At 54.2% G+C, this 26,828-nt stretch overlaps 1 protein-coding gene across 1 annotated transcript in view; it reads left to right on the forward strand.

Moving 5' to 3' along the window:
* ACOT7 (acyl-CoA thioesterase 7) overlaps positions 1 to 26,828 on the forward strand; it is a 101,224-nt gene that overhangs the window by 373 nt on the left and 74,023 nt on the right.

Genomic DNA, 26,828 nt, shown 5'->3' on the forward strand with positions numbered 1-26,828 from the left:
GTCCCCGGGCGGGGTTGATGCGCATCCCTGGCGCTCCGCCCCGCCCCGCCCGGTGCCCGAGCGCTCCGGAGCCCCGGCCGGGGTCCCGCTGAGCCCCCTAATCCGAGGGCGTGCTGCGGGCGGTGCTGCACCGCCTGCCGGATCCCCGGAGAGGTTGGGCGCAGATTACCAGCTTGCCGGGCGAGCCCCTCGGTGGTACCCGAGTGGGCGGAGGCTGCAGAGATAAAGTCCCTTCTCCGTCCGCCTCGGCTTTTTCGGGGAGCCGGTGTTAACAGGAGCAGAAAATACCCTTCCCCTCTAACGGTTGACGGCTCCACTGAGCCTGGAAGCATCTTACACAATGGGGGAAACGGGTTGTTCTTCGCTGCGGACCACCCCTGCCTTCCTCCACGGGCGCTGGGGGGATAGAAGCCCCCAGAGGAGGCTGGAGATGGCGAGCTGGCTCGTTTCCTGCTGGAGCGGGGAGGGCAGCCTCAAGGTTACTCTCCAGTCCCTTGGACGGAATCAGGCCGAAATCACGCCGGTACCGATATTTGAGCGTGAGCTAAGGGCAAGACGTCTGGGAAGGCCTCCCTAGGCTTGGGGCCTGCAGCCGGGCCTTTTCTGCCCGACACACCACCAAGAATGAGCTGCCTCCTGGTTTGGAGTGACTTCCTCAGATTTGGAGGTGGGGCGACACAGTGACCTTGGGTCCCAGCCACCAGGTTGGTTTCTGTGGATGTTGACATCTCCCTGGAGGAGGTGAGGACTGGGTGTGTAGTAAGTGCTGGATGCTTGGGGTGCCTTGACTCCACCCCTCCTTCTGACTTCATCAGAAGCCTTTCCTAACCTCAAGGTCAGTTTTGACTTTTCCTCGGGAGAGAAGAGCTTTAAGGGGAACCTCGCTCGGTTCCCTTTGTTTCTGGCTGTGTAGCTGTCATGGCCCCATCAACTCTGAGGTCCTGGGCAAAAATAATAGAAGCAACTGACTTTGGGAAAGACGGGGCTGGAGTTAGGGCCTTGGGTCAGACTCTGCCTCGTATTGGCCAAGTGACCTTGGCAATCATCGTTGACAAAGGGCTTGTGTATCCCTCTCTCATTCGGTTTGCCCAACTTCCCTGGGAGGGAGGACAGCAGGGGTCTCACCACTGGGAAAAGAGGAGGGGAACCGGGGTTCTGGGAGACCCAGTGTCGCTGTAAGGTCATCCAGCCACAGGAGCCTGGGGCAGCCCCTGCCAGGTCTTCTGTCACCAGACCTGTGTACTTTCCACTGCACTCACCCCAAAAAGAAGCTACTGATTTCAGCTTACACGTGGAAGGCCAGGCTTTTATTTACTTTGTGAGGATGATGATTGTCAGTCTATACCTGTTATCTCTTCTTAAACCAGCCTTTAGCAGTTAATAGTTCTTGGATAGTTTAAAAGTTTTTTAGTGTTTTATTTATTTTTGAGAGAGAGAGAGAGACAGTGTGAGCAGGGGAGGGTCAGAGAGAGAGGGAGACACAGAATCAGAAGCAGGCTCCAGGCTCTGAGCTGTCAGCACAGAGCCCAACGTGGGGCTCAAACCCATGAACCGTGAGATCATGACCTGAGCCGAAGTTGGACGCTCAACCAACTGAGCCACCCGGGTGCCCCAGTTCTTGGATAGTTTAAAGGCTTTCATGTGTGCACAGGCATGTGTGTGTGCTTTTTGTTACCCATGGTGTGTACAGGGCTGCCTCTGGTCTCTTCACAATCGTGTATTGTCTCTGAGACGCCTTGGGACAGGTGGGCAGGATGCCTGGCTAAGGTGAGCCTCAGGTGCCCGGCTGGCCTGACTGCCAAAGGGAGTGGGGGGTGGGGCCGTGGTCACAAAGGCTTGGCCCAGAGAAGCCCCAGGACATACGAGGGTGGGGAGCCCTTTAAGGAAATCTGAGCTAACATCCCATGTTGAAAGAAGAGCCTCCTGCCCTAGGACAGCCAAGCCCATGAATTTAACAAGTTCCACTGGATGCCTTCAAGGAACAAAGTGCCATGGAGGGACTCCGACATGGAAAATTCGGTTCTCATCTTCTGGGGTCCAGCGGGGAAGGATGCCCAAACCTCTGCCATCCTAGATCATTTCAGAGTGGTCGCACGCTCTCGGGTTGGAAGGCCGTGTTGAAGAGATAGGGGCCCTAAAGGCTGGGGAAGGCGGTGGTTAGAACCAGGCCTGCAGTCCAAGGAGGACAGACGTCCTCGGCTCTAACTAAACGTGCATTAGCGTTACTGAAATGAATTCAGCCTCTGCCCCTTTGGAAGCTGCCTGCCCTTTCTGTGTCCCTGTTTTCTCATGGGTTGTTCTGAGTTTTAAGGAAAGTGACTCCAGTGCTTGGCAGAATGGCTGGCACCTTGTAAGTAAGTGGAAGCTCTTTTTTGTCCAAAAAGTGGGACACGGGCTCCAGAGGCTGAGGGGCCTGGATTCGAATCCTAGTTCTGCCTCTTGTAGGTCTTGTAGGTGAGTGGTTTTCGGCTTCGGCATGTTCCTTAACCTCGCTGGGCCTCCGCTTCCTTATTTGTGAATTGGAGATGATAATGCCTGTTTCAGGGGACTGTAGGGATTGTGATCGCTGGCACAGAGCTGGCCCGTTATAAACGTGACTTTATAAAGGGAATGTGAGCTCATAAAGAGAACAGTTTAACCTTTGAGAGCCCGTACTTTGGACAGTCGGGCCACTGTATAGGGTGCTGTTCCCTCCCCCCTTGGATCCAGCCCTAAGATGCATGTTGCAGACAGCATTTAAAGTCCCAGAAGAACATTTTTCCTTTGACTATTTTGGTTATTTCCTTTTTTTTTTTAACGTTTATTTATTTTGAGAGAAAGAGGGAGAGAGAGAGACTATCCCAAGCAGGCCCTGCGCTGTCAGCGTGGAGCCCAACACGGGGCTCCATCCTGTGAGATCATGACCTGAGCCGAAATCAAGCGTCAGAGGCCTAACCGACTGAACCAAACCAGGTGCCCTGTCTTGGTTATTTTTAATGTTAATGGACTTTTACTTAACAAATTACATTTTTCCTTGTTGGACTCCAGAGTTTTCGAATGTCAGACCTGGAAGGACCCCCAGCCCATCTGTGTCATGTCACAGATGTGGAAAATGAGGCTCTCAGAGGTTGAAGACTTGGTCAAGGGCACACCTGGGACCGTGACCAGGAGCTGAAGGCTGTTGGTAGAGTATTCCCTGCCAAGTGTCCCCATTGCTCTGATTTTCCCACTGGTTACTCAAGCTTACGTTTATATTTCATTGTGAGGCTTGATCATCGCATCAGCGTGGGCGCCTAGTGGAAGCCCTCAAGACTGAAGGACATGCCACATAACAGCCTTTGGGGAGCAGGACTTTGTAGAAGTGATGGAAATGCTCTAGGTCTGTAGCGTCCAATATGGTAGCCACTAGTCACTGGCCATTGAGTGCTTGGGATGTGGCCAGACGTGGAGGAACTGAATTTTTAATTGCATTCGTAAAGCTGTATTTGAATATAAATATAGCCACCTGTGACAGGTGGGTACACTATGGAATAGCACAGTATGGAGAGGGATTTAAAAACTAGAATTTATGGCAGGCGTATGACAGGAAAGATTTCCTAAGGGTTTCAGAAGCTCCCTGGGAACGGCCTAGCTGGTGGAGGCGGGCCTTGGCATAGACTTTGCCCTGGGTGGATGATCCAGGAATCCTCCATACGTAGGTAAGTGTGTGAGGTCTACAAGGTATTTTGTTTGCATGCTCTAGTTACTGATCTACTAGGAAATGTCTTGAGATTAGGAATTGCTTGGTTCACTGTTGTACCATCCAAGGACCTGGATTTTAGCATGTTAGGAGGCTAGAATTTTTCCCCCTTGAGTTCTGGCTTGGGGTTTACAGTGGAATTAATGAAAACATCTAATCTGATTTAGGAAACCACACTCTGAGCTAATATTCTGGGACATTCCAGAACATTCTAGAAGGATGCATGGTGCTAACTCCCTTCATGCTGGGATGTGGAGGCCCTAGAAAAAGGCACACAGTTCTTGCAGCTTAGAGAGCCTGTGGCTGGGCTGGAAGGGCATTCTCACTGTCCAGCCTCCCACGGAAAGGGGGCTGGCAACCTGGCCTTGCCCCGGACTTGGCCCCACAGCCCACCAGCTCCCGGTTTCAATCAGGCCAGAAGTTGCTTTCTCCTGTTAACCTTATGAATGAAGCTGTCGGAGGGCCACCTGGACGGCTGAGTCGGTTGAACAGGCTCCGACTTCAGCTCAGGTCATGATCTCGCAGTTCGCGAGTTGGAGCCACACACCAGGCTTGCTGTTGTCAGCGCAGAGCCTACTTCGGATCCTCTGTCCCTCTCTCTCTGCCCCTCCCCTGCTTGCGTTCTCCCCGAAATAAATAATTATTAAAGAATGAAGCTGTTGGTTATTTTACCAGCAAAACTGGGTTTATTTAGGAATTGCAGGGCAAGGAAGTTTACAGCAAACCCTAGACCCATCTGGGGAACAAGAGAGTAAAGCTCTTTTATAGAGGAGAGGGGATTTTGGGAAGTTGCATCTGTTGGCCCAAACTGGATAATGGCTTCTCACTGACCGGGTTGTGGCAGTCTCTCACTGGCCGGGGCAAGAGGAAGCCCTTATCCCTCTTGCTGGGGTGGTAAATAGTAGGTAAAGCCATGTGGACTTGCGAGGAGGAGCCCCTTTCCCAACCGGCCTGCAACGGATGCCGAGTGGCGGGGTGTGAGAGCGCCCCCTGCTGGCCCAGTGGCGCCACCCTAAAGGAGGTCTCCTTTTACGTGTCTTCCCCGCCCTGTGCCCCCTCCCGTGGCTTCAGCAGGTGGAGGCCAGCCTCCTGAAGACAGGTTGTGCCTTCAGGTCCATCCACTGTGTCTCTGTCAGAGGTGTCCCGGGCGGGCTTGCATGACCCGGTCAGCCGGCCCAGGGACTGCTCCTATCTGAGTAACTGGGGAAGCTTGTTACAAATGCATATTTCCTGTATGCAAATCACACTTAGGTAGAAAATCAACAAAGGGCAGACTTCAAAACATTTATGAGATACTTGGAGGAACTTAAATAGTCCTTTGAAACTTAAAATATATGAAGGAATTTCTAGTTTTTTTAAGGTCAGATAAAATTAAAATTAAAAATTTATGTTTTTTATTTTTTTAAATGTTTTTTATTTATTTTTGAGAGACAGAGACAGTGCAAGCAGGGGAGGGTCAGAGAGACAGGGAGGAACAGAATCTGAAGCAGGCTCTAGGCTCTGAGCTAGCTGTCAGCACAGAGCCCGACGCGGGGCTGGAACCCATGAACCGTGAGATCATGACCTGAGCCGAAGCAGGACACTTAACCAACTGAGCCACCCAGGTGCCCCAATTTATGTTTTTTAAATTTTGACAGAGAGAGCCTGCACAGGTGTGGAGGGCAAGGGGCAGAGAGAGGGAGATAGAATCCCCAAGAGAGAGAATCCAAGCAGGCTCCACACTGTCAGCACTGAGCCGGACGTGGGGCTCGAACTCCTGAACTGTGTGAGATCGTGACCTGAGCCGAAATCAAGAGTCGGACGCTTAACGGACTGAGTCACTCAGGCGCTTTTCAAAACATGATCTGATGGAGTATAATGAACCTATAACAAAATACACGTATTTTAAGTGTACAGTTCATTGAGTTTTAGCGAATGTGTGCACCCGAAAAATGACCACTATACCTAGAACATTTCCATCACCCTGAAATGTTCCCTCCTGCTCCTCAGTCAGTCCCTACCCAGCCCCGAGCCCTTTGAACAGGGCTGCTTTCTCTCGCTCTAGTTTCTGCCTTTTCCAGACTCTCATGGATGCAATCGTACACTTAGCGCTGTGCTCGGGAGCCCCACTGCTGCGTCCATCACCTGCAATAGGTTTCTCTCTTGAGCCGTCAGCGAACTTCCGGCGTCTTTCCGGCTCTTGGCATTTTGTGAATACAGCTCCCAGACGCAGATTTCAAAACTTCCGGAACACCATGGAGGAAAGTTGAACACTCCCTTGGTATTAGTGATACTAAGGAATTGGTGTTATGTTTTAGGGGGATAAGTGTTTTGTAGTTCTGGTTTTTTTTTTTACGTTTATTTATTTTTGAAAGAAAGAGACAGAGCATGAGCAGGAGAGGGACAGAGAGAGAGGGAGACACAGAATCTGAAGCAGGCTCCAGGCTCTGAGCTGTCAGCACAGAGCCCGATAAAGGGTTCGAACCCACGAGCGGGGAGATCATGGCCTGAGCTGAAGTTGGACGCTCAACCGACTGAGCCACCCAGGCGCCCCTTGTAGTTCTGTTTTTATTTTTTATTTTTTTATTATTTTTAAATGTTTATTTTTTATTTTATTAAAATTTTTTTTGTGTTTATTTATTTTTGAGAGAGAGAGAGACAGAGCACAGTGGTGGAGGGGCAGAGAGAGAGGGAGACACAGAATCGGAAGCAGGCTTCAGGCTCTGAGCTGTCAGTACCGAGCCCGACCCGGGGCTCATATCCACCAACTGCGAGATCATGACCTGAGCCGAAGTCGGATGCTTCGCTGAGCCACCCAGGTATCCCTTTAATGTTTATTTTGAGATAGAAAGTGTGAGTGGGGAAAGGGGGGGGGGGAGAGAGAGAGAGAGAGAGAGAGAGAGAGAGAGAGAGAGAGAGAGAGAGAGAGAATGAATCCTAAGCAGGTTCCAGACTTCCAGCACAGAGCCCCACGGTGCCAGGGCTCGAACTAACAAACCTTGAGATCATGACCTGAGCCAAAACCAAGAGTCTGGACACCTAACCGACTGAGCCACCCAGGCTCCCCGCCCTGTGGCCTTTATCTCTCAGAGGCGATGCTAAGATATTTACAAATGCCAAGCTGTGATGTGTGAGACTTGTTCTCACCTCCTGTGGAGTGGGGGAGTGGGTGGGGGGTGTATCACAGGAAGCCAGAATTGAGGGGCACCTGGGTGACTCAGTGGGTTGAGAGTCCAACTTCAGCTCAAGTCATGATCTCGCAGTTCATGAGTTTGAGCCCTGCCTTGGGCTCTCTGTTGTCAGCACAGAGCCCACTTCGGATCCTCTGTCCCCCCTCTCTCTCTGCCCCTCCCCTACTTGCACTCTGTGTGTGTCTCTCTCTCTCAAAAATAAGTAAAACATTAAAAAAATTTTTTAAATATAGTCCTATTCATCAAGGCCATAAGCATTGGAGATCCTGATTGGATACATCGTTTCTATCAAAGTTTGACAGGCGGCAAAACACAAAACTTAAAATATTTATACAAAACAGAAGAATCTGGGGCGCCTGGGTGGCTCAGTCGGTTAAGTGTTCGACTTCAGCTCAGGTCATGATCTCACGGTTCGTGGGTTCAAGCCCTGCGTCGGGCTCTGTGCTGACAGCTAGCTCAGAGCCTGGAGCCTGTCTTCAGATTCTGTGACTCCTTATCTCTGACCCTCCCCTGCTCATGATGTCTCTCTCTCTCTCAAAAATAAATTAAAAAAAAAAAAAACCAGAAGTAACCTAACAATTCCAAATTGTATGATAGTTCTAAACCAGGACTGTAGGTCTGAAAGTCGCCAACTGAAAATATTTATTGGTACTTACTCTGACTTAGGGGAGAAAAATTCTCCCTACAGAGGCAAAGCCACAGTCGCGATGCCTCCTGGGGATCCCCGCTGAGCAGCCCCAAGAGCAAGGTTGTCAGTGCCTCTGGAGCCCTCGGGGAGAATTAGCCCAGACACTGGGGAGGATGTAGCACAGGTCTGGGCGGGACACAATAGCTAGTGAACTTTTTGCAAAAATAGTAAAACTTTAAAGATGTATGAAAACAGTATCGTTCTCTCAAAAGAAGTGTTTGGAAGAACATGTTATCCAATAAGAGAGGCTGTAGGATTGCAGATTCAGAGACGGTGAGTTTGGATAAGAACCCGGAGTCAAATAATCGCCCAGATGAAAGACTTTTGTGACTCCTGAACCGTTTACTCCTTTAGAAAGAGCCAGTGAAAAACTAATTTGTCTCGGGATCGTGATGAGGCTGTTTCTGAAAAGGGCCGTAATCAACAGAAGAGGGTGGCCCCTTTCTCGAGGGCTTGGGGGACTGTGGGCAGCAGCGTTTTCTCTCCACGACAGAGAGGAGAAGCCAGCGGCCAGGAGCAGGAGGGGCCCAGGGCGGGCCGGGACACCTCTGGAAAGCTGTCTCGGCCGATGCCATCTGCTTCCACTCCGGGAAGCCTTGCTTTCGGGCCACCAGGTGCTGGCAGGGCCAGTCAGGGTGTGGCGCTGTCTCCAGCTGAGTCACGTGCGTCCAGGAGTCTGTTCCTTGGCGTTGGGCGGGTGAGCAGCGCCCCGGAAGGGCTTCCCCAGCAAGCTGGAAGAGGCTCTGCAGAGGAGTCTCTTCCAACAGACGACATCTGCAGGTGGCCAGGCGTGGTGCCGAAGGTCTTGTCCCCCCGGAGTGGATGTTGAGAAGATTGCTCTACCAAAAAAGCACGGTTATTTTTTTATTTTTGTGCTTTTTGTTATTTTTCTTATTTTTAATTAATTAATTAATTAATTTGGAAGTGTTTTAATTTATTTTGGGGAGAGTATAAGCGGGGGAGGGGCAGAGAGAAAGGGGCAGAGGATCTGACGTGGGCTCCTCGCTGACAGCAGCGAGCCGAGATGGGGCTTGAACTCACGAACCTTGAGATCATGACCTGAGCTGATGTCGGATGCTCAACCGGCGGAGCCGCCCAGGTGCCCCTGTTTTTGTTTTTTAAAGATTTTATTTAAAAAATTGTTAAAAAATGTTTGTTTATTTATTTTGAGAGAGAGAGCATGAGCAGAGGAGGGGCCGAGAGAGACGGAATCTCAAGCAGGTGCCACACTGTCTGCACAGAGCTGGCCGGGGGGCTCAAACTCACAAACTGTGAGACCATGAACTGAGCTGAAACCAACAAGAGTCAGACAATCAATTGGCTGCCCTACCCAGGTGCCCCTAAAGATTAAGATTAAGTAATCTCTACAGCCAGCATGGGGCTTGAACTCACAATGACAAGATCAAGAGTCAGATGGTCCACAGACTGAGCCAGCCGGGAGCCCCATCCCAACGCATGGTTATTTTTAGCAGAAGCAATTAGACCTTGAAAATACTGGAATGTGTCTCCTTTTGTCAACTGTGGGTCAGAGGAGGCAGGGGCCAAGTGCATTAGATGTCCTGTGACTCACCGTCAAGGGTGAGAGTCTACAAGTCCCCAAGGGGGTAGATCTGGGATTTAGAAGGATCAGTGGCAATGCTTTCAGCCAAGGTGTTGGGAAGGTCTGTATGGATTCTGTCTGTTGAATCTTCACGGTGCTGTTCCTGCGTTCTGCTGATCCTGAGGACTGAGAGTCGGATGCGCAGTGGAAGTGTGCTAAGGGGCGCCTGGGGGGCTCAGTCGATTAAACTTCCGGCTTCGACTCAGGTCATGATCTCACGGTTTGTGGGTTCGAGCCCCGCGTTGGGCTCTGTGCTGACAGCTCAGAGCCTGGAACTGCTTCGGATTCTGTGTCTCCCTCTCTCTTTGACCCTCCCTTGCTCACACTGTCTCTCTCTGTCTCTCAAAAATAAATAAAAAACATTAAAAAAAAGTTAAGAAAAAAAGAAAGAAACTGTGCTAAAACCAGCCAAGCGGCATAGACTCGTCGAAGCACCTGGCCAGAAAACTGGGCTCCCCGTCACTGGGAAGTCTGAGAGGCCTCCCCCAGGTAGGGATAACCTCTCTGGACAGAATTTTGACCCCAGAGCAGCAGTAGCCGGTCTGCAAGAGAAAGGTTCAGGCCAGTGAGAAAACAAACCGTATTCTTTCAGGCAAGGAGGCATGTATAAAATCCACTTGTGGGAACAGACAAGTTCCCGAGCCTCGTTTCAATATGTCCCCACCAATACTGGTTCATGACACTGTCACTTTGTCAGTAGGCCAGTGATTCATTCATGCACAGAGGTAAGTAGGAGGGATTTTAGGGTTTCTGGCGGGGCCGGATCGTTGATTTGGTCCGGCCCAGAGCTCTCTCTTTCTACTGAGCCAACAGTGAGTAGGCCCCCGTCTTGCTTTTCCCTGTCTGGGGCAAGTTGTTGGGTATCTCTTGTCAAAATTTCCAAATTATCACGTGGAACAGCGTCCCTTTGGACCACAACAGAGCTCTGGCTATCGGCTTCCTTAAGAGCATCATTTTTGGCACAAATATCAGCAAGGTGGCTTTCCTTGGTCTCCAGGGAGTCGCATCTGGAATGCCCAGGGGCCTTGATCACAGCCAGAGCTGCCAGGAAAGTGCGGCATCTGATAGATTTTGGGGATGGGAGCCATGTTTGATATCATTCCCGGTGGAGGGGAGGGAGCCTCACTGTTGGCTTGCATTCCAACGTCATGAGCTGCTCCAGAGGCGCGCTGACTTTTGGTATAAATGTTGGTGGTTTTCCCCTTGGCCGGAATACAGGGATGGTTAAAGAGGGTCCCGTGGCTAGTCCTTCCGTGGCCTTAACTAACAGGGTGGTCAGTGACGGGAGTGGCTGTGAGGGGTGTTCCCGTGCCACCAGGTCTGGTTGTTGGCTCTGTGCCCTGGGGGTCGCTGGGGGTCCCTGTGTTTTTGAGGATGAGTACTAAGGCATTCCATGTCCTCTCATTTACAGAGAGGAGAAAGGGAAGTTAATAATTAGGATATTTTGGGCACCTGGGTGGCTCAGTCAATTAAGCGTCTGACTCCTGATCATGGAGTCATGATTTCAGGTCATGATTTCAGTTTGTGAGTTCCAGCCTGTGTCAGGCTCCGCATCGGGCTCCTCGCTCACAGTGCAGAGCCTGCCTGGGAACCCTTCTCCCCTCCACCCCTCGCGCTCTCTTTCTCTCTCTCAAAGTAAATAAACTTTATTAAAAAAATAATTAGGATACCTGAGGGCAGGGGTCTTATTGGGCTTTTTTTTTTTTTAAATGTTTTATTTATTTTTAATACAGAGAGAGACAGAGCATGAGAGGGGGAGGGGCAGAGAGAGAAGGAGACACAGAACCGGAAGCAGGCTCCAGGCTCTGAGCTAGCTGTCAGCACAGATCCTGACGCGGGGCTCGAACCCACGAACGTGAGATCTGACCCGAGCCGAAGCCGGAGGCCCAACCGACTGAGCCACCCAGGCGCCCCATGGGCTTTTCTTTAAAGTCCCCAAAGCTATGTCTCCCTGATCTTTCATTTTTTTACTTGTCACTAGTAAGCTCTGTGCCCAACGTGGGGCTCGAACTCATGACCCCAAGATCCAGAGTCGCATGCTCTACCGACTCAGTCAGCTGGCAGCCTCCGATCTTTCATTTTTTTTTAAACTAAAGCGTGTAGAGATTGCGCCGTAAGGGAAATGTCTGGAGTCCAATTTTGACTAGCCGGCCAGTCCCCAAAAACTTTGTAATTGGTGCTTAGTTTTAGGTTTTGGGAAGTTCGGGAAGCCTGCCTGGTCCAAATGGAGTTCTCGTTCTGAGATCAAGTTTCCTAGAGTCAAACCAGATTTTGAGCAAACTGCAGGTTTTTTCCGGAAGGTTTTATGTCCCTTTAAGGCCAGAACTTTTCACAGGTAGATGCTGTCTTCTCGTGAAGAGGTTTGAGAAGGACACTGGAGAACCAAATCATCTGTGCGTTACAATAAGTCGAGCCGATAGAGGACTCGGTATCAGCCAAATCCGCTGTTGAGATTTGTGAAAAGGAATGAGCCTCTGTGGGACCCTGGGCACTTCTGTCCCAGTGTACTTACGGCCCCAAGTGAAAGTGAAAACACAGTATCTGGAATGCGGAAGTGCACCTCGTAGATCAAAGTGCGGTGAGAAACTTGCTTTCTCTGGGAACAGATGCCACTAGTGTGCAGGGGTGAGGAGTAACAGGCGCCACGGGACAACCCCGTTCTTTACTGCTCGGAGGTCCTGGACACGCCTCCTGTAGAGAGCCACATGGAGTCACTCGTGTCAGCCGGTGGCTTGTGTCACGAGCCCCTGTGGCTCCTTGGAGCCCCGACGTCAGGACTTAGGAGGACATTGGAAAGGCCGCTGGAGGGATGCAGGCGCCCGCAGCTGCCGCAGTTTTGTCCCAGGGCCCTGGCCCTTTGTATAATCACAGAAACTGGGAGATTTTGGTATTGTGTAGGGACTCCATTTGCTGGAATTGAAAACGGAGAATTGGTTCAGTAGGGGACTCATCACGGGTGCACGTGGGTGGGTTTGCTGGGTTAACTCAGCTGGGAGTGGACGTAGCTTCCCGTTCTATCCTGTCCTTTTAACTAGAAGAAAATCCCCATTCAGCCCGTGCATAAAGGTTTCCTGGGTGGATTCAACACGTAAAGGAAGGCCAGAATTTTCTCTTTCCTTTTTATTTTTCTTTTATGGTTTATTGTCCAGAATTTTCTCTAAAGACAATTTGGAGTTGGCTGTAGTAGTTGTGAACAGGTTCACCAGGCTTTTGTGTGCAAGCCTGACCTTTGTTCCAATTCACAGTTTGGGAAGGGTCACCATACTTCCTCCAGGGAGATTCCCAGGAAGTGATCCAGTCTTGCCAAAGCCGGGGGTCTGTCTGTCTGCATCCCTTTCAGGCTGTCCTCATGAGGCTGGTTTCATCCAGTGCCTGGCTGGGCCCTCACCTATGAGCCAGGCAGGCTAATTGATAGAAATCTGAGAAAATAGGTTGGTAAGTTTGAGTACATATGTTAAGTTCTTCAGAAAACCCGTGGGGGTCTTCAGTCACTTTAGGAAACTCTTAACTATGGCTCACAATCCAGCCTTAGTCTAGGGAATGTAACAATGTGGGTTTTATTTGGATCCTCAGAAGACTTTAAAGAGGCACATTTTATTTTATTTATTGTTACTTTTAAATATATTTTAAATGTTTATTTATTTTGGAGGGAGAGAGGGAGTGGGAGAAGGAGAAAGAGAGAGAGAGAATGAGAATCCCAAGCAGGCTCCGTGCTGTCAGCACAGCCTGATGTGGGCCTTGGACCCATGAACCACGAGATCATGACCTGAGCTGAAATCAAGAGTTGGACGCCTAACCAGCTAAGCCACCCGGGTGCCCAGAGAGGCATGCTCTGATAGGTTCAGGATAGGAAGAAGCAGGAAGAGATTCAAAGGAAAAGGGAAGATGGGCAAGGGAATTGAAATGAGGTAACTGAGGCCTTAGAGGAGGTGAGGGTGGGGCAGAAGGGAAGGAGGCAGTGGGACCGGGGCCGTGGTGTCTGGCCCGCACCCTGAGATGAAGAAGACCGGGAGGGGAAACGGAGGCCTCAGAAGCCTTTTTGTCCTTTTTGTCTTTTTTTTTTTTTTTTAATATTTTACCTTTCTATTTATTTAAGGAAACTCTGTACCCAACGTGGGGCTTGAACTCACAACCCAGAGGTCGAGAGTCGCAGGCTCCCCGGAGCCAGCCAGGTGCTCTGAAGCCTTTTTGCTTTAACTGTTGGTTTGCTCCAGTTCTGAAAGCGGGTTGTGCAGAGGCCGTTCTAGACTCCTGATAATGTTTGGACCCTTCAGAATTCCCGTCCAGACAGCTGTCCCATTCAGTGGCCGTTCTAGGGCCTGTCTAGTTTATAGTTTTGAGAAGCGTTAAGTTTGCGGAGATGAAGTTCCCCATAATAGCCACTGACGTTCTAAACTAGTTTTGGTTAAGTTGGTCCATTTAATTCGAAGTGTGCATGAGGCGGAACCACAGTTTTTAAATATAAAACCAACAGCGGTCCCAGACGTGGGGATGGTGTTCCCAGTTTTGATGCCTGTAAACCCATTTTGTTTTATTTCTTTTAATTTTTTAATGTTTATTTATTTTTGAGAGAGAGAGAGAGAGACAGAGCATGAGCAAGGGAGGGGCAGAGAGAGAGGGAGGCACAGAATCGGAAGCAGGCTCCAGGCTCTGGGGGCGGGGGGGGGGGGGGGGGGGGGAAGGAACTCACGAACCATGAGATCACGACCCGAGACCTGAGCCGCCAGGCACTCTTGGATCCCATTTCTTAGTAGTTTGTCTCTAGGGCAGAAAGAAAAAAGTGCATGTGCACTTTGAACAGGAACAGCCCAGTTCCAAACAAAGCCCAACCAAAGTCCAAGTGAGTACTCTCTGAAGGGTCAAAGCCTTAAAACAGATCCTGAATAAAGCCAGGAGAGAGCGGAGCTTGAGATCCAGGAAAAAATCTTGCCCTCACACGCCATGAGCAGCAAGAAGGCCGTGAGCCCAGTCGGCTTCTGGGACACCGGCCCCTGCGCCGCCTCCGGCTCTGGAGTTGTTGGGGGTTGCCTCTGAATCCCACCTCCGATCACCAAAAAACGGTAACCTTAAAAATAAGAAAAGTCAGTTATTTTATCAGAAAAATGGGTTTATTTGGGAAGAGCAGAGAATTGAAGCGGGGACGGACAAGCGGTGGCAAATCCTCAGGCAAGTCCCTCGAAGGAAGGAATGTTACGGAGGAGGGAGAGGAAGGTGGGAGTCCACCAGACAGGAGCCAGAGCAGGGGTCAAGCTCCCGTAGAAAATGTGAGGTAGGTGGGCTTCTGTGGAGGCCCCTAACTGATGATTCTTTCCTGGGGGATTCTGGGCGAGTCTGTAATTGGCCCCAAGCCGGGCAGCTTCCCTTCCAGCCTCCTGACTCCACCCCGTGCCTTCTTCCTTTATGAATCGTCGTTCTGCCCTCCCGCAGACTGTGGGCCTGTTGTTGCCTTCAGCTCATTTGCTTAGGGGCGAGCCAAGTTCCATGACTCCGGGCGAGTCATGAATTCCTGGCGTCACTGGGGTTGCAGAGAAGCATCCTGAGATGCTTCCGGAAGCAGAGCTGCCAGTTTGTGGACTCGCTGGAGGAGAGGCAGGCCCAGGAGGAGGCTACTGCGGGGGCGAGGGAGATCTGCATTCCTGTCCCGAGGGCCCTGGGTGGGTCAGGCCCCCTGGGGAGAGGGGAGTGGCCTGGTGCTGAGAACTGGGTAAACTTGGCTCACTTACTGCAAGATGAAACGGCTGGTCTGCCCTGTCCGCGTCTGCCTCCGCAGCAGGCTGGCAGCCACCGGGGAGCATCTGGGGCCCAGGAGCTCCCAGGGTCCTGGGGAGAAGGGCTGGGTTTCCACCCAGGCTGTTGAAACCGGGTCTAATCTGCTGCCTCGACCCTGTGTCACCACAAGGTAGGACGACAGGGCATTTCTGTGCCCACAGCAATGCCTTCTCTCACTCTGCTGTCCAGCATAAGGCAGACTGGGCAGCCTGCCCTGGAGCCTTAGGCCACAGGACTCAGGATTTATTGTTAATGGTTTAAAGGGGACAGTGCCGCATGAGTGTTCAGTGAGCTGCTTGAATAAGCATGTCCACTGATGTGTCCCTCCAGGTGGAGGCCTAGCAGGCGGCTCTGCCAGGGCCCAGGCGAAGCCCGCCAGGCTTTGTCGGAGGCGGGGGGCTTTCAGGAGTGCTGGGCTCTGGACCCTGGGCAGCGGGCACCTTTGAGGGAAGAGGAGGCAGGTGTGGAAATCAAAGCATCACTCGTGCCAACAGCTGCACTGGCTTATCCCTCCCTAGGCACCTGCTGCCAAGGAGTCTGGCGATGTGGGGGTATCTGCTGCCTTCCTAGGGCAGGGGGTCGAGCTGTGATTTGGGGACCAGAAGGCTTGGGCAGGGCAGGAGAGCCGTCCTCCCACGATGGGCGGATCTTCAGCAGCCCAGCGCTGTGCTGTGACCGTGGCCTTCCCGTGTTTACTTCAAACTTCACAGAAACTTTGTGCAGCGAGCATATCACCCTCTGCTTCGCACCAGCTTTATTCATGGAAACATAACCTGTGTTCCAGGTGACTCGGCCACGGAAAGGATGAGCAAAACCAGCCTACGTGGGTTTCTTTGGGAACAGCAGAGTTACAAAGTCTGGAGAACAAAATCACCTTTATAGCCGGAAGTGGGAGGGGCGGGAGGGCGGTCCTTTGGAGCAAACCGGGAGTTGGAAGGAAGTGTAGTGGCTCCTCATTGGCTGAACCATGACAGACTCTTCCCTGGCCGGGCTGGTGCCGGAGCGCAGAGAGCCTTTCTCGGTCCTGCCGGCTGCTCAGGCAGGGGCTGTGGCGGGGACCTGAGGACACCTCTCTCCCCTCTGGGCCTCCGGGCTGCTGGCCTCCCGACCCCACTACAAACGAGGCTTATGAATTTTTAAGTTTCTTATTAATTCGTTTTTATTAATTTTTACACTACCCCCATCTCTTTTTGTCTCTCTGCAAGTTCGGCTCTTCTAGACATTCGAAATAAGTGGGATCATGCGGGGTTTTGAATCTGGCGTCTCTCGCTTAGCATGATGCGTGTATCCGTGCGGGGACGTGCCACATTTTGTGTGTCCAGTCGTCGGCTGAGGGATCTTGCTGTGTTTCCACCGTTTGTCTATTATACGTAACGTCACTATGAATGCTCCTGTCCAGGTTTTTGCGTGGACGGATGTGTGTGTAACTCTTGAGCGTACACCTCATGTGGCTTAAGAAGACAAAAGCAGTTGGTCTTTGTCCCTGGGTCCTGGCGCAGAGTTCCTAAAACACTTTCCCCCAGCGAGAGCGCGTCTCTGGTACGCCTTCAGATAGCGTGGGAGGGGGGCTGGTGGCCCGCTTAGAGGGGTGGACTGGCAGCCCCACCGCCTGCCTGGGGACGGTGGGTGGATGGCGGGTGGGCGCGGGTGGGGGGCCTGAGTTCATCACCAATGCCTCCATCATGACCTCCATAAAAGTCCTGGTCAGTGGAGTTGGGAGAGCTTCCGGGTTGCTGAACCCACGGAAGGGTTGGAAGGGCAGTGAGCCTGACTCCCACCCCACACCCTGTGCTCTGTGCCTCTTGCCTCGCCTCTTCCTGAGCTGTGTCCTTTACAACAAACCGGTAAAGGTGAGTAAAGCAAGGTTTGCCTGAGTCCCGTGAGCCGCTCTAGCAAATGATCTAACCGGAGGAGGTTTTTGCGGGAACCCCTGAGCATAGAGCCAGTTCGCCAGAAGTTCGGGTGGCCTGGGACTTGAGACGTGCGTGGAAGTGGAGACAGACTGGAGCCCTTGAGCATTGGTTGGGGTCTGCGCTCCCTCTGGCTGTTGGAGTCAGAACGGCGTTGACCGGTGGGACGCCCGGCTGGGGGCGCAGAGGAGGAGAATCCTCCCCTCGCGTCGGAGGCGGTGTGAGTACACACTTCTGGGAGCCCAGTGGCTGAGTCACGTGCTTACTCTGTCTGACTTCCCGGGGGTTTTCCCCCAGTGGCTGTTTCTCCCCTCCCCCAGCAGGTGGGGTGGTCCACACTGGCCGGCAGCGTCCTACCTCAGGGTGATTTGAATTTCTCTGATGAGCAGTGAGGCCTGGTGCTTATCCACTGCTGGCACATCGTGGCTGTTTCATTCCTTTCCCGGTTTTTCATTTGGCGTATTTCTCTTTCTGCTCCTGAGTTGTAAGACTTCCTTCTCAGACGCATGGTGTGCAAAGATTTTGGCCTATTCGGTGGGTTGTCTTTTCACTTTTGATGTTCGGTTTTATAGCACAAATGTTTTTTTCATGTTTATTTAGAGAGAGAGAGAGCCTGAGTGCTCTTGCATGACCGGGGGAGGGGCGGAGAGAGAGAATCCCGGGCAGGCTCCGAGAGTTATCAGCACAGAGTCCGATGCGGGGCTTGAACTCCCGAACCGTGAGACATGACCTGAGCCAAAGTCAACCGCCCTGAAGCACAGAAGTTTTAACATTTGGATGTAGTCCAGTTTCTGTTTTTTATTTTTTGGTTGCCTGTTCTTTCAGTGTCACACCTAAGAAAACATGGTCAGACTCGGGGTCGCAGAGCGTTACCGGTCCGGTTTCTTCAGGACTCCTGCCGCCTCAGCCCCTCTGCCCAGGACTTTACCTACTTTGAGTCTTCCCCACGGACAGTGTGGGGAAGGGTCTGGCTTTATTCTTTTCAGGTGAACACACCCCTTCTTCCGAGGTGCTTGTCGGGGTCCCAGGCTGGTAAGTGCAGGGCTGAAGCCATAGACCTGGCCCACACTCCCGGGTCCTCCCTGACCCTGAGGACAGAAGCAAAAGTCCACCAACAGTGAAAGTTGCGCCCAAAGTAGAACGTGGCGTGTTCATCACACATGTGGTTTCCTTTCACCATAGGCCACGCCTCCTCGCGGCTGTGTGGGGTCTGAGCCTGGGTCTGGGGCCCCACTTCCCCTCCCTGTGTCCCCTCCCTGTCTCCCCCACACTAACCCCGCCCCTCTCACCTCCCCACCCTCCCTTCCCACAGCCAGCGACGCTGTGACCAGCCCTCACAGCCTGTCCCAGGCAGGTGGCAGCCTGCGTCCAGGCCTCCCACCGGGCACATCCCATGTGGGGACCTCCCTGGGCTGAGCCAGACAGCCAGAATCCCATGGTGCCCTGAACTTCCTCCCTTAGGCTTGGGCTTGCTGCGGGCCAGGGCCAGCAGGCGTGACTGGCCATCTAAAGGGAGTTTAAGGGACACCTGGGAGGGTTGAGCGTCCAACTTCGGCTCAGGTCACGATCTCAAAGTTTGTGAGTTCGAGTCCCACTTTGGGCTCACTGCTGTCAGTGCTGAACCTGCTTCCTTCTGATCCTCTGTCTCCTCTCTCTCTGCCCCTTCCCTGCTTGTGTCTCTTTCTATCAAAAATAAACATTAAAAAATAAGAACGGGGGTTTAAAACCCTGGGAGGTGGGAAGCTGCCTGTGGCAGTCACGCCGGTGAGGGTCCCTGGGGCCCCGTGAGACACTTAATTGGGCATCAGACACAACAGGCGAATTAGAATTTTAGGACCTGTACCTTTTTTTTTTTTTAATTAATTTATTTATTTTTAGAGAGCGAGAGAAAGAAAGAACAGACTAGGAAGGGGCAAAGAGAGAGGGAGACAGAGGATCCAAAGTGGGCTCTGTGCTGAGAGCAGACAGCCTGATGCAACGCAGGGCTTGAACTCATGAACTGAGAGACCATGACCTAGCCAAAGTCAGATGCTTAACCAACTGAGCCATCCAGGCGCCCAAGCAAATTAGAATTTTTAAAAAATGTTTATTTATTTTTGAGAGAAAGTGTGTGAGTAGAGGAGGGTCAGAGAGAGAGGGAGACACAGAATCCGAAGCAGGTTCCAGGCTCTGAGCTGTCAGCACAGAGCCCGACGCGGGGCTCGGACTCATGAACCTTGAGATCATGACCTGAGCCGAAGTTGGACGCTTCACCGACTGAGGCCCCCAGGCGCCCCGGCAAATCAGAATTTTAATCCAGCGGAGGGAGACAACACACAGATTGGGAGGCGGACGTGTCGGGAGGAAGAATTGCTTTTGTAATAAAACTTTATTTTCTCACCATCTTGACGTGGAGCAAAGCCTCCTGCCAGCTGACGGGGGGCAGCCCTGTGTTCGGAGGCGGCGCCTGCACGGAGACCTCGCCCTGGCCCCGTCTGCACCCTGCACCCTCCATGCTCGCAGACCTGGCTCCGTCTGCACCCTGCACCCTCCATGCTCGCAGACCTGGTTCCGTCTGCACCCTGCTTAGCTCATGGCCCTGGGGGTATGGGAACCACCCGTGTGTTACAGACAGGTAAACCAAGGGCAGGGGTGACGCCAGAGGACCCTGGGACCCAGGTCTTCTGACACCACGTTCTCTGACCTCTTTGCCCGCCCTGACCAGGGACAAATGCTGCTCTAAAGGGAGGGGACAGGCGATGGAGACAGCTCCAGCCCCCCACCACTGCCCCAGAAATGGCCTGTTGTTTACTTCGGTTTGGGAGTGGGTTGGACTCAAAGTCTGAGGGGTGCGTCTCCCAAACTCGGCACAGTGCTGAGAGCGCCCCTGAGCCTGAGGGGAAGTGAGTGTCCTGGTGCCGGGAAGGACAGGGCCTCGCTCCCTGAAGTCCTCACCCCTGTAAGATTTGTCTGATGGGTCTCAGCAGGGCACCTGGTGCGAGTGCTTTGCTGTCATTCAGGGCAGGGGGCTGGAAAATGCTTGGGGTTCATTTCTGATCCCTCCCCCGCCCCGTCCTGGCCTGCCTCGGCACCCCCAGCTGTCTGTAGGGTGCTGGACATGGGCCCTTCCCCTCTCTCCGCCTATTCAAAGTCACCCCGGCCTCCAACTCCAGGCTCTTTCTGAACCAGCTAAATATTTCGTTGCCTCTTGGGCACTGGACAGGTGGAAACTAACCTTGTAGCCCTATCCGACCAATCTTTTGGGGCGAGGACTTGAGGGTCTTCTCCCAGACCCAGGATGAGCAAGCGAGGGTGGCCATCATTTTCAGGAAATGCCACACGTTCTGCAGGTGTCTTTGGCTGTGCTGTGTTCGCTCAGACGTGGCTCGTGTTGGAATCCAGAGCTTTAACGGCAAAACTGCTCTCTGGTGCCCTGCGGTGTGATTGATCCTCTGTCTCTGTTAGTGACAGGCTGACCCCAGGATGTCGTGTGTCTCATGAAAGCCAGGCTCTCCGAGGTGCTGACACCACAAGCCAGCCCGCAGCTGCCTCACTAACCCGTGGCATCCGAAGCACGTTGCCAGTATTGAGTGGAGTTGTCACACGACATTGTGTTAGTTTCAGGTGCACGACGTCGTGATGTGACATTTATACACGCACTGAAAGGTTCACCATGAGGGAAGTGACCGTCTGTTACCATACAGAGTTACTATGATATTCTTTTTTTTAATTTAATTTTTTTTACATTTATTTTCTTTTGAGAGACAGAGCATAAACAGGGGAGGGGCAGAGAGAGAAAGAGACACAGAATCTGAGGCAGCCTCCAGGCTCTGGGCTAGCTGTCAGCACAGAGCCCGATGCGGGGCTCGAACCCACGAACCGTGAGATCTGACCTGAGCCGAGATCAAGAGTGGGACTGAGCCCCCAGGCGCCCCGCTCAGATTCTACATTCAGCCGTACCCAACAATGGTTTTTTTTCTTGATTTTTCTTTAATTGCTTCCATGTACCTACTATATTTTACATCATGAATGCAGTAGAGAGTAGAATAGAGTTAGTTAAAGTTAAAGGGTACAGTTTTGTAAGAAATTGCCAAACCGTCTTCCAGAGTGGCCGCGCCGTGTTGCGTCCCCACCAGCCGTGAACGGGTGCCTGCTGTCATTCCTCCCGGTATCTGGTGGAGTCACTGCAGTGCTTCTAATTTGCAGTTCCCTGGTGGCCTGTGGTGCCACTCACATCTCGTATGCTTATTTGCCATCTGTGTGTCTTACTTCATGAGGTGTCCGTTCAGGTCTTTTGCCCATTTTCGTATGGTTGTTTGTTATTGTAGAAGTTTTAAGAGTTCTTCATATATTTTAGATACAAGTCCTTCATCAGATATGTGCTTTGTAAATATTTTCTCCCTTTCTGTGGCTTGCCTCTTTGTCCTTTTTTTTAAGTTTTAAAAAAGTTATTATTTTTTTATTTTTGAGAGGGGGGGCCAGCAGGGGAGGGGCAGAGCGAGAGGGAGACCAAGGATCGGAGGCAGGCTCCGAGCTGTCAGCAAAAGCCCAACTCAGGGCTCGAACCCATGAACCGTGAGATCATGACCTGAGCCAAGGTCGGATGCTTAGCCGACGGAGCCAGCAGGTGCCCCTGTCTCCTGTTCTCTGAACCGTGTCCTGGTTGGTGCCTTCAGCTGCCAGGCTACAGGCGCTTGTCTGCTAGGCCTCCTAGGGCAGGGGGAGCCGAGGAGACAGCAGGCAGCATGGCAGCTTCGAGGATCTGGCGGCCCCGCACGGCCTCCAGGTCACAGGTGAGGGACAGCCCTGGAGGCAAGGTGGCTGACTTGGGGGCATGTGGCAGGGGTGGCAGAGCCAGGACTAGAACCCAGACTGTCTCCTGGGCCTGCTCCCCTGGGCATTTCCTCACTGCCTCTCGGGGGGCACCTGCCGGGGTGGTGTGTGGGCTGTGCCCTGCAGGATGGGCTGTTTGATGCCCGGTGTGGGGGCGGGGCTGTGGTTCTGGAGGCCAGGAGGACCGTTCTGCTCTCCTCTCTGTCCCTTCTCCGTCGAGTCCAGCTCTCCCCCGAGATGGTCCTCATTGATTGTCTTCAGGGGGACACCCTCCTTAACACTGTGGGGCATCTGTGAGCCCTTGCACAGCGGGACTCGGGGTGGCCACATTGGCGACTGGCCTGTGCCCTCGCTCGGGACCTGCCCGTCTGCCCACTGGGAGCTTCGTCCTTCCACGTGGCCGTTTTGAGGGTAAGAACTGGGAGGGCCACCCTGGGTGGCATGTCAGGGAGAGGCTTCGCTGTTTGTGTTTTGTTTTGTTTATTTATTTATTTTGAGAGAGAGAATGGGAGGGGCAGAGAGAGGGGGAGAATCCCAAGCAGGGCTCCACACGGTCTGTGCAGAGCCTGCCTCGGGGCTCGAACTCAAGGAAATGTGAGATCATGATCTGAGCGGAAGCCAAGCGTCAGATGCTTAACTTGAGCCGCCCGGGCGTCCTGGAGGCTTCACCTTCAGAGGTATTTCCGACTTCTTTTCCAAAGTGGCTGTGCTGTTGTGTATTTGACAGTGGCCCCCCGGGGGTTCTGGCCCCCCCCAAGTCCCCACGTCCTCCCTGACCCTTGCTCTGCTCAGTCTTTCCAGTGTCACCCATCCTGGGGTGTGTAGCAGGAGCTCATTGTGGTTTTGATTCGTATTTTCCTCATGTCTAATGGCCTGGACCATCTTTTCCTGTGCGTGTTTTACGCCCACGCATCTTGTGTAGAGAAGTGTCAGTAAACTGCCTTTTGATTTTGGAAAAACTGGGTCATTTGTCTTCTCACTGTTAAGCTTTGAGAGTTCATGTACTCCGGATGGGAGTCTGGATCCTTCCAGCCCCCTCTGGCCCGGGGGCATGAGCTTCTGTGGGAGGAGCTTTTCCTCGAAGTCTCTCTTCTTTTTAAAATTTTTAAAATTTTTTAATGTTTTATTTAGTTTTGAGGGAAAGAGACTGTGAGCAGGGGAGGGGCAGAGAGAGAGGGAGACACAGAATCCGAAGATAGGCTCCAGGCTCTGAGCTGTCAGCACAGAGCCCGACGCGGGGCTCGAACCCACGAACCGTGAGATCGTGACCTGAGCTGAAGCCAGACGCTCCACCGACTGAGCCCCCCAGGCGCCCGCTCTCTCTGCTGAGAGCCCTCCAGTCAGGTAGGCCGATTGACCTTTTAGTCTGCAGCCGGGCCTCTCTCACTTCCTGCTTCTCCTGGGCTCCGGCCGCCGCCACTCAGGCCCAGTCCACCTTGCTCCTCGGGCTGGTGTGGGAGGCACGGAGGGAAGAGGCCTGGCCGTCTCTCGGCCTTTGTCAGCTTCCACCGTCTCTCGGCCTTTGTCAGCTTCCAGATGCCTTTGAAACCTGGAGACAAGAGCGGCCGCTTAACTCCAGAGAAGCGCACACCGGACGCACCCGCGCCTGTGCGTCGGACCCCCACAGCTGGCTCGGCTTTGTTCAGTATCAGGAGCAACTGCGGCCACAGCCCCGCCGCGTCCGGCCCCGGGTGGTTTTCTTTGGCTGAATTCCGGGAGCACTCTTCCTGGGCCAGACTGACGCAGAGAGTTCTGGAAGCGGAGGGGTGGGCCTGTTTGCCCTCAGCTTTCTGCATCCAGGTGTTTTCCGTACCAGCTTGATTGTGACACAACTCGCGTCCCGTAATTTCACTTACTCCTCAGTACAGTTCGGTGTTTTCTGGTTTATTCATAAGGTAGTGCAGCCGTCCTCGCTATCAAACTCCAGAGCATTTTCTCCCTCCTCCCCCCGAAATGAACGCTGCGCCCGTTGGCTGTCACTCCCCATTCTCGTCTGTGCGTGAGTTGTCACCGTGCCACCTGGGTGGCATTTTGTGACAGGTCTGCAGCGTGCAGGCGTGCGTCTCCCTCGCCCCTGCCCGGCCGCCTCCCGGGGTGCCGTCTTGAAGGTGCCGAGCGCCCAGCCCTCCAGGTCTACGCGACGTGGGCCTGGGGCAGGCGTCCGGCCTTGGGGGTGCCTGCTTTCCTCACAGGTAGAAGTTGGGGCCTGAAGTGGGTCATTTCCAGCATCCCTTTAGACTCTTAATTTCCTGTGATTTTAAGGGATTTGAAAAGGTCACAGGAGGGATGGGGTGGCCCCCCGTTGCCTGGCGTGGGCAGTGTGCCCAGCATACCCAGGTTTGAGACCAAGGTGGAGAGAAGCCAGCGTTGCTTAGGGAGGCTGCGATGCCTGCACTGGAGCATGGGGCCAAGTGCAAAGGGCACAGCCTCCGGGCCGGGCCCCTCTCTGGCCCCATCTGGCCCCAGACGAGAAGGGGCTCACAGAGACCATGCTCGCGCTATGGCGAGGCGCGTCCCTAAAAGTGCTGAGGAAGGGAGCTGACGTGGCCTGTCCTCGGGAGAGGGCCAAGCTGTAAGAACCGGTGGGACGGCTGGGGGCAGCGCCACCTGGGGGGAGGGGCCTGGCTGTGGTGCCTGGATGCATGGCTATGGGGTGTCCCGTGGCCAGAGCGGGCACCCGTGGCCTTGGGGCTTTTCTCTGACCTGGCACACGGCCCTCTGAGGGGGCACCCAGGCCCCACTGTGGTGGTCTGAGTCCTTAGTGGCCTTGGCAGGCAGTGCTTTTGGCCTCTTGGTCCAGGGGAGGGGAGTGGAGTCGGGCTTCCCTGGGCAGGGCAGGCGGGGCGGGGGTGGGCCTCTGGCTGGGTGCGCACAGGGCCTGAGCACCCAGCTGACTGGCGGGGACCTCGGCTGGGTAGGGTGGGGGCCTCGGTCCACTGCGTGTCCCAGGCACTGGTTCACGCCCTGATCTGACACCTGGTCATGGAACCTCGCTGTGTGCCTGGCCTGGTGCCAGGTTCTGCGGGGCATAGCAGGGAGCAGGACGGCCCAGGCTGTTCCTGCAGGAACCGTCCTCAGACCTGCCTGCGAATGGGGTCATTCCTGCTGCGCACGAGGCACCACCGGGGAGCGAGAGGCTGAAGGAGGTCTGCGTTCACCAGGGCCTAGTCAGGCCGTGGGGCGGGGGGGGGGGCCTTCTGGGGAAGGTTTACCGCCCAGACTCTGCCCTGACTCCCCCCTCCAGGAAGACATTTTGGGTGTGGTGGGCGAGCCCCCTTATTCCTGCGGAGCGCCCTCCCCTGAGCGCAGCCTGGCTCCCTCCTACCCCAGCCCCAGCCCCGCTGTGGAACCCGATGTGCTGTGGGTCCATCTGGAATTTTCCTTCTCTCTCTTCACATAAAGGTGGGAGGCCTGGAGACAATGCTACTTGGACCTTTAGCTGTAATTTGTCTGCACTTTAGGGGGGCCTCTGGGAGGCGGGCACAGGCAGGGCCTTTGGTGACGGCTATGTGTGCGTGAGAGTGGCAGGCTAGCTCGCTCTGCCCTCACTCTACCTCCTGAGCCCAGAACCTGCCACAGCCGCCCGCCGGGCAAGGTGGACCGGTGCCCAGGAGCCAAGCCGGCATGACAGTTTTCAGGGAGGAAGGACTCTGGTGGCGTGCAGGCAGGTTCATTCATTTGTGGTGGCCGTCACCCTGCCCGATGGACGGAGGCCGTGCTCTGCCCAGCACCCTGGCTATGGGGTTCCTGGGAAGGTAGCCTTGTGCGGGGGTGCCCTGGGGCGCGGGCGTAATAGTTACACATCCAGCCTCCTCCCCCAGGGCTGTGCTGTCACACGTGCTCCTCGGCCACTCCGATGGCTTGCCTAGTACCCAGCTGGAGGGGAGACAGACTATCTGTCTCTGGCAGCCTGGCACCAGAGACGGAGGGGGCAGAGCTGGTGGGTCACCTGGACCCTAGACCTCTTGGAGGTAGCCTTGGGGACAGGTGTCAATGCCAGCCCCTCTGAGCAGGATGTGGGGCTCTGCACCGGGTGTGACCTCTTGCTGTGGGTCTCACTCTGGCCTGAGACCCTCCTCCCCTGTCTGCGTCTCAGGAGGCTCAGAAGGCCGGCAGCGGGTCCAGGGCTGGGGGCCAGCTTCTGCTGAGAAAGCCTGGGTGGGCATTTGCCCTCCCCTTCGGCCCCCCATGAGGCTTCTCGGAGAGGCGCCTGTGACTTCTCCATCTCGGGCACAGCAGCGGGAGGGCTGGAAGATTATTTACAAAGCACGGTTGCTATGACAGCGGGGTCTGGTAGAATCTTCTTCCTGGTTAGATTGGGCAGCCTGGTGTGGCCGAGAGCTGGGAAGGTGCTTCTGGTGGGGAAGGGTGGGTGCTGTGGCCGCAGCCAGCCGCCCTGCCTCTCGGGCCCTGGGTTCCGGGACGAACCGGCGGGCATGGCTTCCCAGATAAGCAGGTACCACCACTTTGGTGCCGCCCCCTTCTCTTATGGGGGCCCTTCGAAGGGGTCCGATGGTAGAGGGGACGTGGCCCCTTCGTGTGGCCGGGGACAGCTGTGCCTGGCCTGGTTCTTGCTGACTCGGGACGTGAGGTGGTTAACGGAGGCTGGGACAGGAAGTCCCACCTGGGGGTCTGGCAGGGTCAAACCCTGGGTTACGGGAGAGTGGAGTCGTGGGGCTCGGCCCTGCCCCTCCTGGCTGGGGCCCCACGCAACGATGTTTCTTTCTCTTGCCAGCTGGGTTCCGTGGTTGGGCGGGGTTCCGTGGTTGGCGGGGGCCCGTGGTTGGCGGGGGCCCGTGATTGGCGGGGGCCCGTGATTGGGCGGGGTTCCGTGGTTGGCGGGGGCCCGTGATTGGCGGGAGTCCATGGTTGGGAGGGGTTCCGTGGTTGGTGGGGGGTCCATGGTTGGGCGGGGTTCCGTGTTTAGTGGGGTTCCATGGTTGGGTGGGCGGGGTTCCGTGGTTGGGCAGGGCGCTGCTGAGCCTCTTGTCTGCTCAGCCCCCTGCGGCTCTGGATTCTCAGGATAAGTGGGTGCTGGTCCGCAGACTACCCCGGGAGTCTTTTCCTGGGTCGTTACCGTGTCCCAGCTGAAGTGTGAGCCTGGGTGTTCGGTGTGATTGGCGCCCCCCCCCCCCCCCCCCCCCCCCCCCCCCCCCCCCCC

The sequence above is a fragment of the Suricata suricatta genome, chromosome 8, assembly GCF_006229205.1.
Source record: "Suricata suricatta isolate VVHF042 chromosome 8, meerkat_22Aug2017_6uvM2_HiC, whole genome shotgun sequence".
Taxonomy (NCBI): Eukaryota; Metazoa; Chordata; class Mammalia; order Carnivora; family Herpestidae; genus Suricata; species Suricata suricatta.